Source organism: Homalodisca vitripennis, unplaced genomic scaffold, assembly GCF_021130785.1.
Source record: "Homalodisca vitripennis isolate AUS2020 unplaced genomic scaffold, UT_GWSS_2.1 ScUCBcl_2063;HRSCAF=6438, whole genome shotgun sequence".
In the NCBI taxonomy this organism is placed as follows: Eukaryota; Metazoa; Arthropoda; class Insecta; order Hemiptera; family Cicadellidae; genus Homalodisca; species Homalodisca vitripennis.
Genome location: NW_025778164.1, coordinates 1,230 through 17,132, shown reverse-complemented (window position 1 = coordinate 17,132; position 15,903 = coordinate 1,230). Strand labels below are relative to the sequence as shown.

The 15,903-nt window shown below is 34.1% G+C and overlaps 1 pseudogene; it reads right to left on the bottom strand.

Moving 5' to 3' along the window:
- Positions 1–1,814: 1,814 nt before the first annotated feature.
- Positions 1,815–11,135, bottom strand: LOC124371811 (annotated as a pseudogene).
- Between the last annotated feature and the right edge of the window lie 4,768 nt (positions 11,136–15,903).

Sequence of the window (15,903 nt, the reverse complement as noted above, 5' to 3'; positions counted from 1 at the left end):
ATGGTTGGTGGTTCTATATTTGGTTGAACATGATAGTATCCACCAACTTGCTCTTCGTCCCTAGTTTTGGTCCTCTACATTTAGTAAGCTCGCAAAAGTACTCTCTCCATCTTTCTATAACTTTTGTACTTTCTGTCACCAACTCTCCATTTCTGTTTTTTACCCCATATGGGTATGGGGTAAAACCTCTTTTGAAGAATCTTATTTTCCTGTAGAAGTCCTTTGCATTATTTGCTGTATTATCTTCCTCAGCCTTGTCAAGCAATCTATGCAGATTACAGTCTTTTTTTCCGCCTCAGCAACTTGTTTGCCTCCCTATTTGCTTCATTATAGCTTTCTCTATCCTCTACCCTGTTTACTATTCATCCACGTTATTTTCCTTTTTAACTCGGTCTTTCAGAGCTTGATCGCATTCCTGATCAAACCATGGTTTTTTGTTTCTCTTCTTCCTACTACCACATACCTCTTCTGCTGTGTTCAGAATTACTTCCTTAAAATTAGACCATTTGGCATCTACAGTTTCATTGTTCTCCATGTCTTCCAGGGCCTTAAATCTATTCTCCAGTTTCAGTTTGAATTCATCAGCAGAATTCTTAAGCTCAAGTCTACCCACTTCTATTCTTCTTTCTTGCCTTACTTCCTTTCTTCTCTGGATTGCTATTCGCTGACACACTTTGACTAAAACTAATGAGTGGTCAGTTCCACATTCCGCTCCCCTGATGCTTCGAACATCAGTTTATACTACTTTTGTGCCTTTGGTCTGTGATACACGTGGTCAATTTGGTTTTTTGTTGTTCCACCAGGTGATGTCCATGTATATTTGTGTATATCTTTTCTTGGGAACATCGTGCTAACTATTTTATATTCATTTGCAATTGCAAAACTTGCCAGTCTGGTTCCATTGCCGTTTGATTCTTGGTGCAGGCTCTCTTTTCCAATAGCAGGTCTCCAGACTTCTTCTCTTGCTTTTGTCAGCCTATCTAAAATAAACCAGTTTTTTCTAAGAATTCAATTTAATTTTGAATCCAACAAAAACAAGCTATACAGAATTTTCTACTAACCAATGAAGAAATCAAATTAATCCTCATATAGAAACAGATGAAGTGGCTATAGTTAAGGAAGAAGAAGTAAAGTTTTTGGGTTTAACACTAGGCAGTTTAGCTGACTTGGAAATAAACATTTAGAAGAAATAGTTCAAAAATTAACATGAATGAAACTGTAATGTCAGTATAAAAAATCATGCTCATCAGCTTAGGCAAAAGTGTTGAGAACCACAATTATAATATGAGAAACGGAATTAATATGGCAATAGTTCAACATAACTTACAATTTTTTCTGTAAAATGGGGGCAAATTTTTTTTAATTTGCTGCCAAGCAATATAAAATTAATAGAAAGTCATAACATTACTGTAAAATAAACTTAAAAATTACCTGACTGACTTGCCATTGTCCTCCTGTCCTCCTTTTCTGAAATGTTATACAATCCACTATAGTTTTTACTATAGTTTTAAATTATATTATATTAGTTTTATTTGATACTAATGTAAAGTATATTTAGTAAACTTAACTGTTTATGTTCTCAATCATGTGACACAATTCATGTACACCATGTGTAACAATTGAATACAGTCTTTTCTGATTCTAGTTAACAATAAACTTTAGTTGTCTTCGAAAAAGTGGCCAGAAATCTGAACAATGAATAAAACAATATTGTTTGTTTATACATTGTAATTGAACTACCCTATTACACAAGTAGTCACACTGTAAGAAACATATGTTAACATGAATTTTATCAGACTACACAACTTACCTACTTACTTGGGACAGGAAGTAGAAATCCATTCTTCAGAGGAAGACAGTTGAGACCCTTTTTCCAGAACTGTATTGGCTGGAGGGAGTTCTACTGGGAGCTGATCACAGGCCACAGGTTGAACACACACATTTGTTGCAGTGCACCATGGGAATTGGCGTTCCCCAATGTCGTTGTCTCGAGATAAGCCAGTCCCTAATCTTTGAACTGGTCACTCTTCCCTTTAATCTTCTTGATGATAAGTTCTCGGTCAAACTCACTGTCTTGTTCTGTAGTATCCACTGATATGCCGACACGCTGAAGCAAAACTCACATCACATTCATAAACGTCGGGAATACCGATACGAGCCTCAGACCCTTCATGGTATGGAAGTTCATCAGTGATATAAACTGGCAAGAGTTTACCTGTCAGTGTGTTTCTTACATAAATATCCAACTTACGATTACCCTCTCCTTTATTTTCAAGATCCAAAACGCTTCCGGGAGGAACTGCCACGAATTTAGCTCTCGGAATTAGTTCAGGTTTGTCAGTCCACAATGTCACTTCCCCTTCTTCGTTATCCAATGGAAATTCAAAACTGACACCGTCACAGCTTCCAATCCAGCCCTTTTGCATATCAACAATATCTTTCCAATCCTCTAAAATTCTCTTCGGGTCCAAACCATCATATAGTGCCCTAAAAATATAAATAGTTTGAATTTTTTTTTACTTAAAGCTATTAATTAATAATGCCTTCCATTCATAATTAAAAAGAATATTATATTAAATTTTTAATACTTGTTTTTTACCATAAATACATAAATAATAAATCATTTTTTCTTAATATACAGCTATAACATTATTACCATAACATTATCTTTAAGGACACTTGTATATTTAAAAGTTATGACTCTTGAAACTAACTTTTCTTGAAAAATTTTCATGAGTAAATTTCTTTGTTGTAATAACAGTCTGATAGTAGTAAGCAGCTCATTGGGATTAAACTCATAGAAATACACACGCGCACACACACACACACACAATGTGCGCACCGCATGCGCTGCAAAGCGAACAATTCACCTAAGTCACAATGTTAATAAACACAAACAAACATATAAAAGTCATGTTAAAGAGAAAAGAGATAATTATACCTGTCTTTAACCTCTTATTGTAATGCAATAGTTAAAAAAATAATATGAAATTCACTCACTTGGCAAATGATGTTGTTCTAATGAACCATTGCTTTAAAATTTTCTTCTCCACTTTAGCTCCAGAACGCCACGAGCAGCCATCTTTCATCAACTTGTTCATCTGCCAGCACAGTTTTGTCAACAGGATCCCAGTTTAACCAGAGCCTAAAACATGTTAATCACTGCTGTTGTATTTTTACAATTATCTTGTCAACAGGATCCCAGTTTAACGGAGCCTAAAACATGTTAAATCACTGCTGTTGTATTAGTACAATTATCTTGTCAAAGGGGATTCCAGTTTACCAGAGCCTAAAACATGTTAATCACTGCTGTTGTATTTGTACAATTATCTTGTCAACAGGATCGCAGTTTACTGGAGCCTAAAACATGTCAATCACTGCTGTTGTATTTGTACAATTTATCTTGTTAACAGGATTCCAGTTTACCAGAGCCTAAAACATGTTTAATCACTGCTGTTGTATTTGTACAATTAATCTTGTCAACAGGATCCCAGTTTACTGGAGTCTAAAACATGTCAATCACTGCTGTTTGTATTTGTACAATTTATCTTGTTAACAGGATTCCAGTCTACCAGAGCCTAAAACATGTTAATCACTGCTGTTGTATTTGTACAATTATCTTGTTAACAGGATCCCAGTTTACCAGAGCCTAAAACATGTTAATCACTGCTGTTTGTATTTGTACAATTATCTTGTAAATGGAATCCCAGTTTACCAGAGCCTAAAACATGTTAATCACTGCTGTTGTATTCATAAAATTATCAATCATTTTAAATTTTGATTCTTGTTTTAAATGTAAACCTTAACACATTCAGACCTAGCCCTATTTCAGCACCTGAAATCCCAAATTTAGTTTTTAGCATATTTTATTAATTTCACATTATAATTAATGTAAGTTGTTTTATATAAAAAGTGCTCCTACATCACCAGTACTAATGGTTGTGGACACGTATCACATTGATTCAAATGTTTGCGATGAAACTCTTGACATAATACATACAGGTGTATGTAGTAAATAACATTACTAAACATTATTTTTGTAGATGAAATGTTACTTTTTACGTGAAAAAGTACTATGATGCCACTATGGTGTTATCAGAACTACTTGTGATGACATTTCATAACTTCAAACTCACTTATTTCCCAAATAATAATGATGAAAAATATGTCCAGAAAATAGTGGGAATCCGAGTCAGCTAATAGTAACAGAAAACATTTGAGACTGGCAGGAAATCAAGTCAACTAATCAGAACAGCTGACAAATCAGCTGGCACTCAAGTTTTTAAATATTACAAAAATAATCAATACTTTGAAGACTGATTTCTGGAAACCAAGATCGAATTGGTATTCTTAGACTATACAGTAAATTATACCACAAAATAGACTTATAAAATAAACAATAGAGCAATAATTACAATTTTATTATTAAAGAGTAACAAATTCAGCAACTTAAAAATACCCCTAACTTGACACAACTAAACACGTTGTCGGTACTAATTAAGAGTTGTGACATGGTGCACAACGGCACCGTTAGATGGAACGTGTTCACTCATAACAAAACTAACAACCACTGCTACATGAGTAGTGTCACATTCTTTACATAATCTGTGAGTTGAAAAGAGCTATAATGAAGCAGGAGCAGACATATTTTCCATCACTAAGTCGTTCTTCACAAAGTGTACAATTTCAATAGAAGGAAAAAATACTACTAAGATAAATATACTTGTTTAAAAGTGTTGTTAAAATTTTAATATAAATAATGTAAAATATAGCAAAATTTAATGATAAATTATTGATTCACAAAATAATCCTTAATTTGAATTAAAATTACAGTTTTTTGTACAAAAACTACACAAACAATTGAAAATCTTTTAAAAGTGTTCTATTGTTTTATTAAGTTTCTTTTTTTCATTAGTAGTGCAGTCATTGAAGCATTATTGCTCTGAATTTTTTTACTGTGAACCGAATTGGCATACGATTTTGGAATTAGGTTCATCTTACCCTTAACTTCAAAAGTGAAAATGATTTGAACTCCCGCAACCACCCTGGGGGTGGTTGCCACCCCTTCTCGGGGGTGAATTCTTTTTTTTCTAAATAACCTCGGATATCGATAGAAGGCCTACTTTTAAGCAAAAAATCATCTATAACGTTTTTTGAAAAATCCAATAATTTTCAAGTTATTGGAAATTGAAAATTCGCAATTTGTTCACGTTTTTCACTGGTTTTTTTGCAAATATCTCCAAAAAATATACGTTTTATCGAAACTTTTATAAAGAACAAAATTGTAGCAGGTAAAATAATGAACAATTTTGGTTTTTTATAAAGTATTCTAAGTGAAGTATTAAGCTAGATATTAAATATCAAAGCTGTTTTTATTTTGTCTGAAATTTAATCGATGTGGTCAATGCCATCTAGCGGCGAGCAGATGCATTTTAGGCATTCTAATAAAAAAGGGTTTTGTAGTGCTTGAAAATAAGCTTTAAAATGAGCACTATTAAAAGTCTTTTGCACGTAAAATAAGTGAGCTGGTATTGCAAATAAGAGGAGCATCTAATGTTTTTTCTTTTAAATCAATAGGTTTCATAAGTTCCATTTCCACCAAAAATTAAAATTAATCATATTCCACCTAGAATTAACTTTATTATGAAGAGTTTGATAGATTGTATAAGTTTTTGCTGATTCTGGACACATATTTTTCAAAAAAGTCACGATTAAAAAAATTTCAAATTTCAAAAAAACCACCCTTTTTCATAATATCTCAAAAATGACGACAGATACGTATAAATGTGCAGGGATGAAAAATTTTGGTATTTTTCTGAAAAACAATTTGGTTTTATTGTTTGTTCTGTCAAACAAAAATTGACGGAGATATGATTGTTTAAAGAGCGCTTGGCAGCGCAATCACAGCCTCTCTTAAGCCCTTTAACCCCTTCACCGTTTGAGAAAAAGTTTTTTACTATATATTGCAATGAAGGATCTTGCAAGCTCTCTTAATTACCTTTACAATGGTTTTTTTATAAATTGTGGACAGCATGAAAATTTAAGGAGTTATGGTCCAAAAACTTATCATATTTTTTCTACTTAGTAACTGAAAATTTCGGAAGTGTGAATATTTGGAGCAATGTGAAAGTACGCAGTATAATAGAGACCCAAAAACTATTGTAATGTGTATATATATAATACATAATATGGCTTCATATATTTTGGAAACGTAGGCATGAATACAATACCAACGTTCTTATATGTATATATATAACACATTTGAGTGAATTTTTATATAATTTGTTAAATATTTTATTCAATAAATGCAATTTTTTTACTATAAATTAAATTATTTTTTAAATATGTAATCATATATATTTACTGTTTTTAATTTAGGGGTAGTTTTAGTTTGAGGGTAGGTTTTAAGGGTAGAAAAGCTTAAGAATGTGATAAATCATTTTCGATAGTGTGAAATAATATTTAAATCCTTCTTCATTTTAATAAAAAAAATTTAACAATTTTTTTATCAAAGGGGTAGTTTTCAAGGGTTGAGAGGGGGTTAAAAATTTGATAATTATTATAGAGAATATAAAATATTTACTTTACTCTATACTTACATCTTTTTATGTCATCCCCAAAGTATTTTTTTGTGATTTTTTCAAATTAGGGGTTGTTTGCGAGGGTTGTAAGATTTTCAAGGGGTTGAAAATTATTTTTAATATGAAGTAATTGTGTTAGAAAACAACTTTAAAATTTCACCACTTACTATTAGACATGTTTTCTAGCGATAAAATGGCTCAATGTAAATTTTTCCATTAAGGGGTTGTTTTACACCCCTTAAAAATAATAGGCGGAGTTCAGATCATTTTCACTTTTGAAGTTAAGGGTAAGATGAGCCTAATTCCAAAATTTCATGCAAATCGGTTCACAGATAAAAAAATTCGGAGGTAGGACCGTATTTTTCGCTTCAATGACTTGCGCTATAGGGTCTAAGGCCATGTGCTGACCTTAGTTCGTGTGATCCTCTATGAACTGGGAAAGTATCTCCCCAGGGGTGACAGTGTCTCTAATGCCACTTAAGGCCAATTGGGGGGGGGGGGGGTTCCCAATGGCCAATGGTTGGGTTTGGATGTACGTTTGTTAAGTGTCCTGCATGAAGTGACCCTGCTGTCAACAGCATCCCAGGATCTAGGGCTAATGCCCCGATTGTACCTGTACAATCTGCAATGGCAGTTGCTCTCGTGTGCCTACGGACTGGTCTGTCCAGAATCGGACTACACACATACTTTTGTGTGGTCTGGGGCATCCAATCTCACGGTGTGAAGCGACCTGTGTCTAAGGGACTCATGGTTGCAGGGGTAGTGCGTTCACGAATTGGCCTTTAGGAGTTGCCCCCCCCCTACCCCAAGCATAAATAGCATTTAAGGAGGAAATGGTCTTTAATTCAATGTACACGTGTGATAGGCTTTTGTGCTGGCTTTATGTTTCCGTAGTCAGACCTGCACTAATATATGGAGCTGTTGTCTCATAACCAAAAATGGAGGCCAAGATGTAGGTAGCTTGTCTGGCTGGCATCCAAAGGATGGCTTGCCTTGCTATCACTGGGACTTTTCCCTAGTGCACCGTGTGTGTGTAGCTGTAGACTGTTGCCTTAATCTCGCCCCCCTTGGACATTGTCATTCGGACTATGGCCTATGGCCAGGAGGAAGTGCCTACTGTCTTCAGCAAGCGGGACTCTAGTCGGGCTGCAGCATTGGGTACTGTAGAATTAGCATCCTGATTCAGGAGGATACTCCTGCACATGATCTCTGATTAGATGCCACAAAGATTTCCCTTTGACAAACCCTTACTAAAATTCTACATTAGATACTAAAATAGAACACAAATCAAATGGATACAAATCTATGTTGTATACAAATTTTGTCTTAATTTCCGAGTTAAGAATTTTTAAAGTCGCAGTTTGGATGAAAAACCGATACCCTTTTTTATTGTAAGTGACATAAAAACTGGAAGTTATTTGTAAATCATTTACTTCATGCCTAAACGCTTTAATAAACAAGCTAAATTTAATATAAACTCCTGTTATTATATCTCTAATGTTAAGTTTTTAGTTTAACTTTCAAACTAGGGTATCTAAATTTTATGATCCGAGAGCAGACAATTACAAGTATTTTAGCAATAACTGTTAGGTATCTGCAGAAAAGATAGTAAACCAAGTAACTCTGTAGACTTTCTCTTCAAACTATTTACTTTATTATTTATTTATTGGATTTATTGAATGTATTCATAGAATTTTAACTTGTAAATGGTTTTTAGAGAAACAACTACGTTACCAAATAACTGTACTAAATCTATAAATCTTCAATAAGTAAACTATTTTATTTTATATTTAGAGGAGCTTAATAAAAACTGTCAAAATATTTACCTACCTTCTTTTGGTAGGGCAAGTCCCAGTTTCAATACATTTTTAAGAATATCATCTGAGTGAACTTGTAATAATCCTTGTGGACAGGTTGCAACTTCACGACTCCAATCGAACGTGCAACCCAGATGCTTGAGTTGTTCTCGCATCGTATTTATGTTGTTGTTGGTCCAAAACCTCAGAACGAGAGTCCCCTCTCGATGGCAGCATTTTCTGCTGGTAAACCAAAATGCATCCCATCCCATTGGATGTAATACCTTAGGAAGATTCTAGGTATTAATTGTTACAACCTAGCATAATAATTCCAAATAAATTAAACCTTTTGAGAGCGTATGATTGGAATATATACAAAATAACTTTCTCATTATGAACTGTGAGCACATATAAGCACACTCTACTTGGCTGAGTGAGCTTTTGATAGATATTCCCGTCATGTAACATGTAACTGTATAATGTGATTTTGGGTGAAACTCTGGCCTTGTTTCGCTGTTCACACGCTTTTGTGATTTACTTACTTTATCCAGCCAATATTAGTACATTCATTAGTACTTTTAATTACATGTATATAGCAATAACAATTCAGCTCTCAAAAGGTTAATTGTACTTAAATGTTACTATTTTTTACTATCTTATTATCTTAACAATCAAGACATGGCCCAACAAATGGGTTCAAGAGTCCGGACTCCCCTGAATTTTTATTTTTAATATTTTCAATTACTTTTTTAGAAAACGGAATATTATTATTTAAATAATTTAGTATTATTAACTATTACTGCTGGAAGACTGTTCTCAACATTGGAATGAGACGTTGACTGCACTTGCCTTAGTTTCTGTCCACTATGGGAAAATATCAGCCGTCTTGACCCTCTAAACTTTTTCCTGGCTACGTCCTTGTTAACAATTATTAGATATTAAACCTATCCAAGGGAGTCAACAGTAATTTTAAATATTCATTAGCTTTTTGAATGTTCAGACTAGTGGACATGAACAACAATCAATATTTATTTCCAGGTATCACAGTATTGGAACTAAGTTTATGCTGCTTGTTCTTTATCTCCAGTTCTAAAACAAATGATTACCTTTTAAACCATGTGGATGAATTCTTGTTGAAACACACTGAAGCGAAGTTCACTTTATACTATTGTTTTAATATGGTTTCATTCAATCCCATATCTTTTTAATTTAAAACCTCAATCACTTTTTGTAAATTTAGTAATGGCAAACAATTAATGTAATTGCACTGTAAATAACTCATGCTGTGTATTTTGAAAATATGCAAAACCAGCTACAGGTGTGCAGGAAATATTCCTTAGAGTCAATGAAAATTATAAAAAAAACAGGATATTAACCAAGTGCAGATTTAGGGAAGGGAAATCGCAGGAGTCGCTACCTCCTAAAATTCCTTTTTTATTGTACAAATTGCCTCAATTAGTAGAAACCATAACACAGAAGCCAAAGAAATGGTACAACGAAAAATTATTAGTTTGTTCTATAACAATAAAAAGCAACAAATTTTTTGGTTTTACATGATGTTAAACAAAACTTTTCATACAGAATACACCTAATTATGAGTGCAGAGCAGCACCCAATAAACTAGGATGAGTATTGTGTGCTTTTGGCACCTAGCTTTCACCATATTGCTTTTCTTCTCCCAACATGAGATAGTCACTGATAGAACTGATGATGTCTTAACTGGCAAAAGCACTTTTAATAATAAATTGAATTGTGGAAGAAATAAAAATGTCTTTTATACTAAAACCTGGTGACTTTCATCAAGTATACAACACAGAAAATCAGATAGTCACTCAATGCAATTTTAACTCAGAAATAGCCTGAAGATGACTTGTGTACATGTGTATTAAAATTTACTGTTAAGTATTATGTGTTAATAATCAAAGTCATTATTTAATGACATGTTAATAATGCTTAGTGACAAATAAAAATTTTGATTTAAAGCCTATTTAAAAATAGGATTTTCATAGTTCTATTTAATTTATCTGTTAATCAAGTTTACAGCGGTCAAGCATTGTTTACATACATATTGGTCCATAAATAGTGGATCCAATAAAATAGTGTAAACATAATAAATTATTTATTAATCTTGAGATTGATTCGGCCTCAAATATGGAATACACAACATCCTCAGAGTAAATATGGCTCTTCATAGTGAGGCCAAATAATAAATATATATATTTATACAATTTGTATTGATCAAACTTATGTTGGCAATTATTTGACATAATGTGAACCATGGGAAACATATAATAATCATGATATTTCTACTCAAACCTACGAATGAAGTATAACCCTATAAGTATAAATCTATCAATTTTTTTATTTTGATAGTCAAAAAAATCAATATACACTTCTACTATCTTATTAATTGTTTTTGTAGTTTTTTTCCTTATCATCCTTCAATGTATAAAAGTAAAACAGAAATAATGTATTGACTTGGTGTGAACATAGGGAGGAAGACTTAGAAGATATGGGTTTGATTTTGGTGAGCCAACTTACATTTTTACCATTCATTCTGTAGAAAGAACCTGGCCAGCATGTCACTAATGCTGTAAACTCTTATGTGACCCATGTGTAAATTTCCTGATGGATAAGGGAACATTGACAACACATAACACTTTGAGCTTTCTTTATCTGGATTGAATTCAGAATACTGCAACTTGTCTTTCCAATATTCTTCTATTTTAAGTTTTGTAGCTTGAGTTAAATCTTCTTCCTTAAACAAAAAGTAAGTTTATTTTACACATTCATAAAATTAATATTGTGCCAATTTATTGTGCTAATTATTGCATTTCCATTATACATGTAACATGATAATCTAATCTAATTCTCAAATAAATATATTAAAATATGGCACATACATTCTTAGTACATAACTCTGAGGCTATGTTGAGAAGGGTTGATTCAATGTGAATGTTGAATTTAGCTCTATTTTACAAAAACAACTAAGAACTCATATTGCTAAGAGTTTGTTTTGATATTGAAATCATGGCAACTATTGCAAGGGTACTCTACTGATTTGATCCCTTCAGACAGAGACGTGTACTCTAGATTCTAGAAGTTAAGTCTGTAATGTGTCAGATCTCAGACGGTGCACTAAGTGGAAAGTGCAAGTGAGTGTTAACTCAATATTCACATTCTTAGTCAACATTAGCTAAACACTTTATGTTACCATTTTCACATGGTTGGAGTCCTGGAAAATCTTGGGACAACACTTGCTCCAAATGCGATTTACATGATACCATTTCACCAAAATCCATATTTCACAAAAAGTTTTTATAATTTGAATTTGTATTATAAACAAATGCATATCATGCTATTTTTTATTTTTTTATTTACTTATTCTAGAATATATGCTGAAATCGTGAATATTGGTAAATTAGTACTTTTACACAACATTCTAGAGTTAAAATAGTTTATGAATTTTGAGGAAAAACATTTAAAGCACTAATGGGCTTTAAATAATGAATACCAAATGTTGTTACATTGTATGCTTAATACTATATCCAGGGATGTTTTCCATTTGTCAAGCAACTGCTGCTGAACAGCTAAAGACATGTTACAGTAAATTCCATTATTCTAGAAATATGATTATGTTTGTTAACTGAGGTACTTTCAAGGGATCTTTTTTGTTTGTCATACACAATGCTAGACAGTAAGGTGATGCTGCAAACCACACTGACAGCTACAAGTAATTGTCAGACTGGAATTATGATATGTAGCAAATAGGGATAAATTTTTACACATAACATAGTAATGGTAGGAAAAGTTGATTCAATCTGAATGTTGAGTTCACCTTTCTCTTAGTGTCTGTAATCTCCTTTAGATCAGCGGTTCCCAAACTGGGGGGCGCGCCCCCCTGGGGGGGCGTGGAGAAAGTCCAGGGGGGGCGTGACACCCAAATGAAATAAATAAAAAAAAAAATTACAAAAATAATTTCCTCATAATAATACTCCCCTCCCGCCATCCATGACCCCCACCACCCGTTACCTCCATTTGGCCTTGGCGTGAGTGCGAGTGTCCCTCCACCCCTACCACGCCCGCCTACCACTACCCCCACCGCATCTTCAATCCAATGTCAATAACCTTGCACTTTGTTCAGTGCTTGCGTTGTAACTAGTCCGTTCGCCCAGTCCGTTGTGTCAACAGTGCTTTCCGTGAATTATCGTCAGCGTGTTTGCTGTATTGTGGATGTTCTGTAATTGCTGCGACGTTTGAATTGGAGTAATTGTTTTTGTGTTGTGTGAGTTCTGTGTGAAGCCTGAATCAGAGAAACGCAAAGAAACGCAAGTATATATTGACGATTATATTCAATATGGGTTTGTTTTCCTTGCTTAAAGATAATGTTTGATCACCCTCAGTGCCGTTATTTGCTATGAGGTATTAAGCAATGACGCGATGAGGCCTAATCGTCTTCTGAGACATTTGTCAACCAAACATGCCTTTTTAAAGGACAAACCTAAAGAGTTTTTCGCTGCAAAATCTAAGAATTTAAAGCGCATGAAGTTAGATAGCACTGGATCTGCTGCTCAGTCATCTCTAAAAGTGCTTGAAGCTTCATATGAATATTATCTCTTATTATTGCTAAGGAAAAGAAAAGTCACACTATTGGTGAAACGCTTGTTAAACCGTGCATTTTAAAAGCAGCCGATGTTGTCCTTGGAACTGATAGTAGGCAAAAGCTATCACAAATACCACTTTCAGACAACACCGTTAAAAACGCCGCATTGATGATGTGGCCAAAGACATTAAAAACCAGGTGGTTGATGCAATAAAAAAATCACCGTTTTTTGCTATCCAGCTTGACGAGAGTGCAGACATAGCACAATGCTCTCATTTGCTTGTATATGTTCGTTACATTGAAAATGAAAGAATGAAGGATGAACTGATGTTTTCTACTGAGCTGTTGACCACTACTAAAGCTGTAGATGTGATGGAAGCAGTATCAGACTTTTTTAAGAAACACGAGCTTTCTTGGCCAAAACTTATTGGTGTATGCACAGATGGTGCTCCTTCAATGCTGGGTTCTCGTTCAGGCTTTGTGCAGTTGGTCAAAGAGAAGAATGCTAATGTGGTTGGGATTCATTGTTTTATTCACCGCCAAGCCTTGGCAGCAAAAACTCTTCCTAACGAACTCAATGCTGTTTTAAAGCTTTGTATTCAAAGTAGTCAAGTACGTTAAGAAACAGTGCATTAAATACTCGACTGTTTTAAAATTCTGTGTGAAGATTTAGGAAGTGATCACAAAACGCTGCTATTTCATACAGAAGTACGATGGCTATCAAAAGGCAATATGTTGGGAAGACTATTTGAACTCCGTGATGAAGTGATAACGTTTTTGGCACAGCAGAAACAAAACGAGCTTAGTGCAGAGTTCAAAAAACCCTGGAACCAAGTGAATTTTGGCCTATTTATCAGACTTTTTTGACACGTTAAATAACCTAAACTTGAGACTGCAAGGTGCAGACTCAAATATAGTAACACATCGGGATGCCATCAAGATGTACGTTGAGAAACTACAACTTTGGATACGTAAAGTGTCAATGAACCCCAGCAACTATTCAAGTTTCAGCAAAGTAGTGTCAGTCTCAGAAGAAGTATGTTTTGAGGACGTTTTTGAAGGACCGCTTTTGAAAAACTAGATAATTGACCATTTGAAGAACCTCAAGGAGGAGTTCAGCAGGTACTTTCCTAACTTGTCAGAGGAGTTGTACAAACTATCAACTGACCCGTTCAACATGGACATTACAGTTGCTGCCAGAAGAGTTGCAAGATGAGGGAATAGAAATAAAAAATGACTCTGCTGCAAGATACGATTTTGACAAAATGGACAAGCCCTCATTTTGGTTAAAGTACTTAAAAGTTTACCCCAGTGTTTCAGGGAAAGCTGTTCGGATGTACTTGCCTTTTTCAACAACATACATGTGCGAAAAAAGCGTTTTCAACTCTTGTGGCGATCAAAACCAAGTACCGCAACAAACTTGATGTCGAAAGTGACCTACGCTGTGCTTTGTCTGAAACTCAACCCAGGATCTGTCAGCTTATCCAGAACATGCAAGCGCACCCATCTCACTAAATTACATTTTATGTTTTGTTTTTGTAAGTAGGTAGGCCTATTGTTTCACCTTCCTTAAATTGAAAATGTATCTGTGTTACAATGTTAAATTTTGTATCAGTTATTATATTTGTTTTTCATGTAATACTTGTTTAAATTTTCAACCATACGTTACAATTATTGATATGTGTAGGGGGGCGGCGTGGGGGGGTCTCCAAATAACCAGAGGGGGCGTGGTACAAAAAAGTTTGGGAACCCCTGCTTTAGATGAACACGGCTCCAGGTTCCAGGAATCAAGTCTGTGACAGCGTCAGATTCCAGTCAACTAACAGTTACACACGGCTTCACACACAATTTCGTAAGTTTTGCCCCTGTATGAGCATTGCTGGTTCGAGTAGTGAATTATATTTCTCACGCCAATGTTAAGTTTGCCCTTCTTCCCACGATCAAGAAGATATGTTAAAAGTGTAAATGTATGGTCATTGCAATTTACTCCGGTCTTAATATGTTTGGTTCCATAGTCCTAGTTTTCCTTTTTGCTGATCAAGAAAAATATATAAACATAACTTTGAAAAGCCTACATCTATCAAGAGTTACTAAGATAGGTTTCATAACAGTCTTTAAATGTATAGTAAAAGTTAAGACTATTTTTGTCTTTTATATCTGCACTTCTAGCAGTTACCCGCTGCCTTGCACACAATTTACTAGGCGTCGCATGTGTATGACTACTGCTGGTTCGAGTGAATTGTATTTCTAATATCACTGTTGAGTTCGTCATGTTGCCACAGTGTATATTTATGCCTATTGTAATTTACTTCATACTTAGTACTTTTCCTTCTATAGTTGATTTTGTCTTGTTTCCCATACAATAAATATATATCAAAGATCAAAGAAGCCTATTTCTGTCAAAAGACAACTAAGATAGGTTTTTATAAAAGTCTTAAAATTACAGTAAAAGTTAGATAACTTTGTCTTTTATATCTTATTATTTAATATTTGCTAAAAATATACAGTTAAAAGTAACATTAATAATGACCACTATTTACATGTTTGTTTCTTTATGAAATGAAAAGTATTTATATTATTTTGGAACATATAGACTTGTAACCATCTCAGCCTAGCGAACTTTCATATAATATAGTTCTAGCGAACTGCTTCATAGGGAGTCTTCGGAGTCATATTCTGACCATCTTACATTTTAGGAACCCTGATTTGTTAGTGGTGGTGGTCATGGTACTTTAGTATTATCCAGAGGTCATTATTTTAGCAACAGGTTTTTCTTACTTTGAGACCTACATTATTGAAAAGAAACAGACTTTAATTGATTGAATCGGTGAAAAATCAATGTCATTTTGATGATTGGTGCTTTAAAAATTTAAGCAATATAAGTAGATTTAGACTAGGTCATCACAAATATGTTACTGGTAGT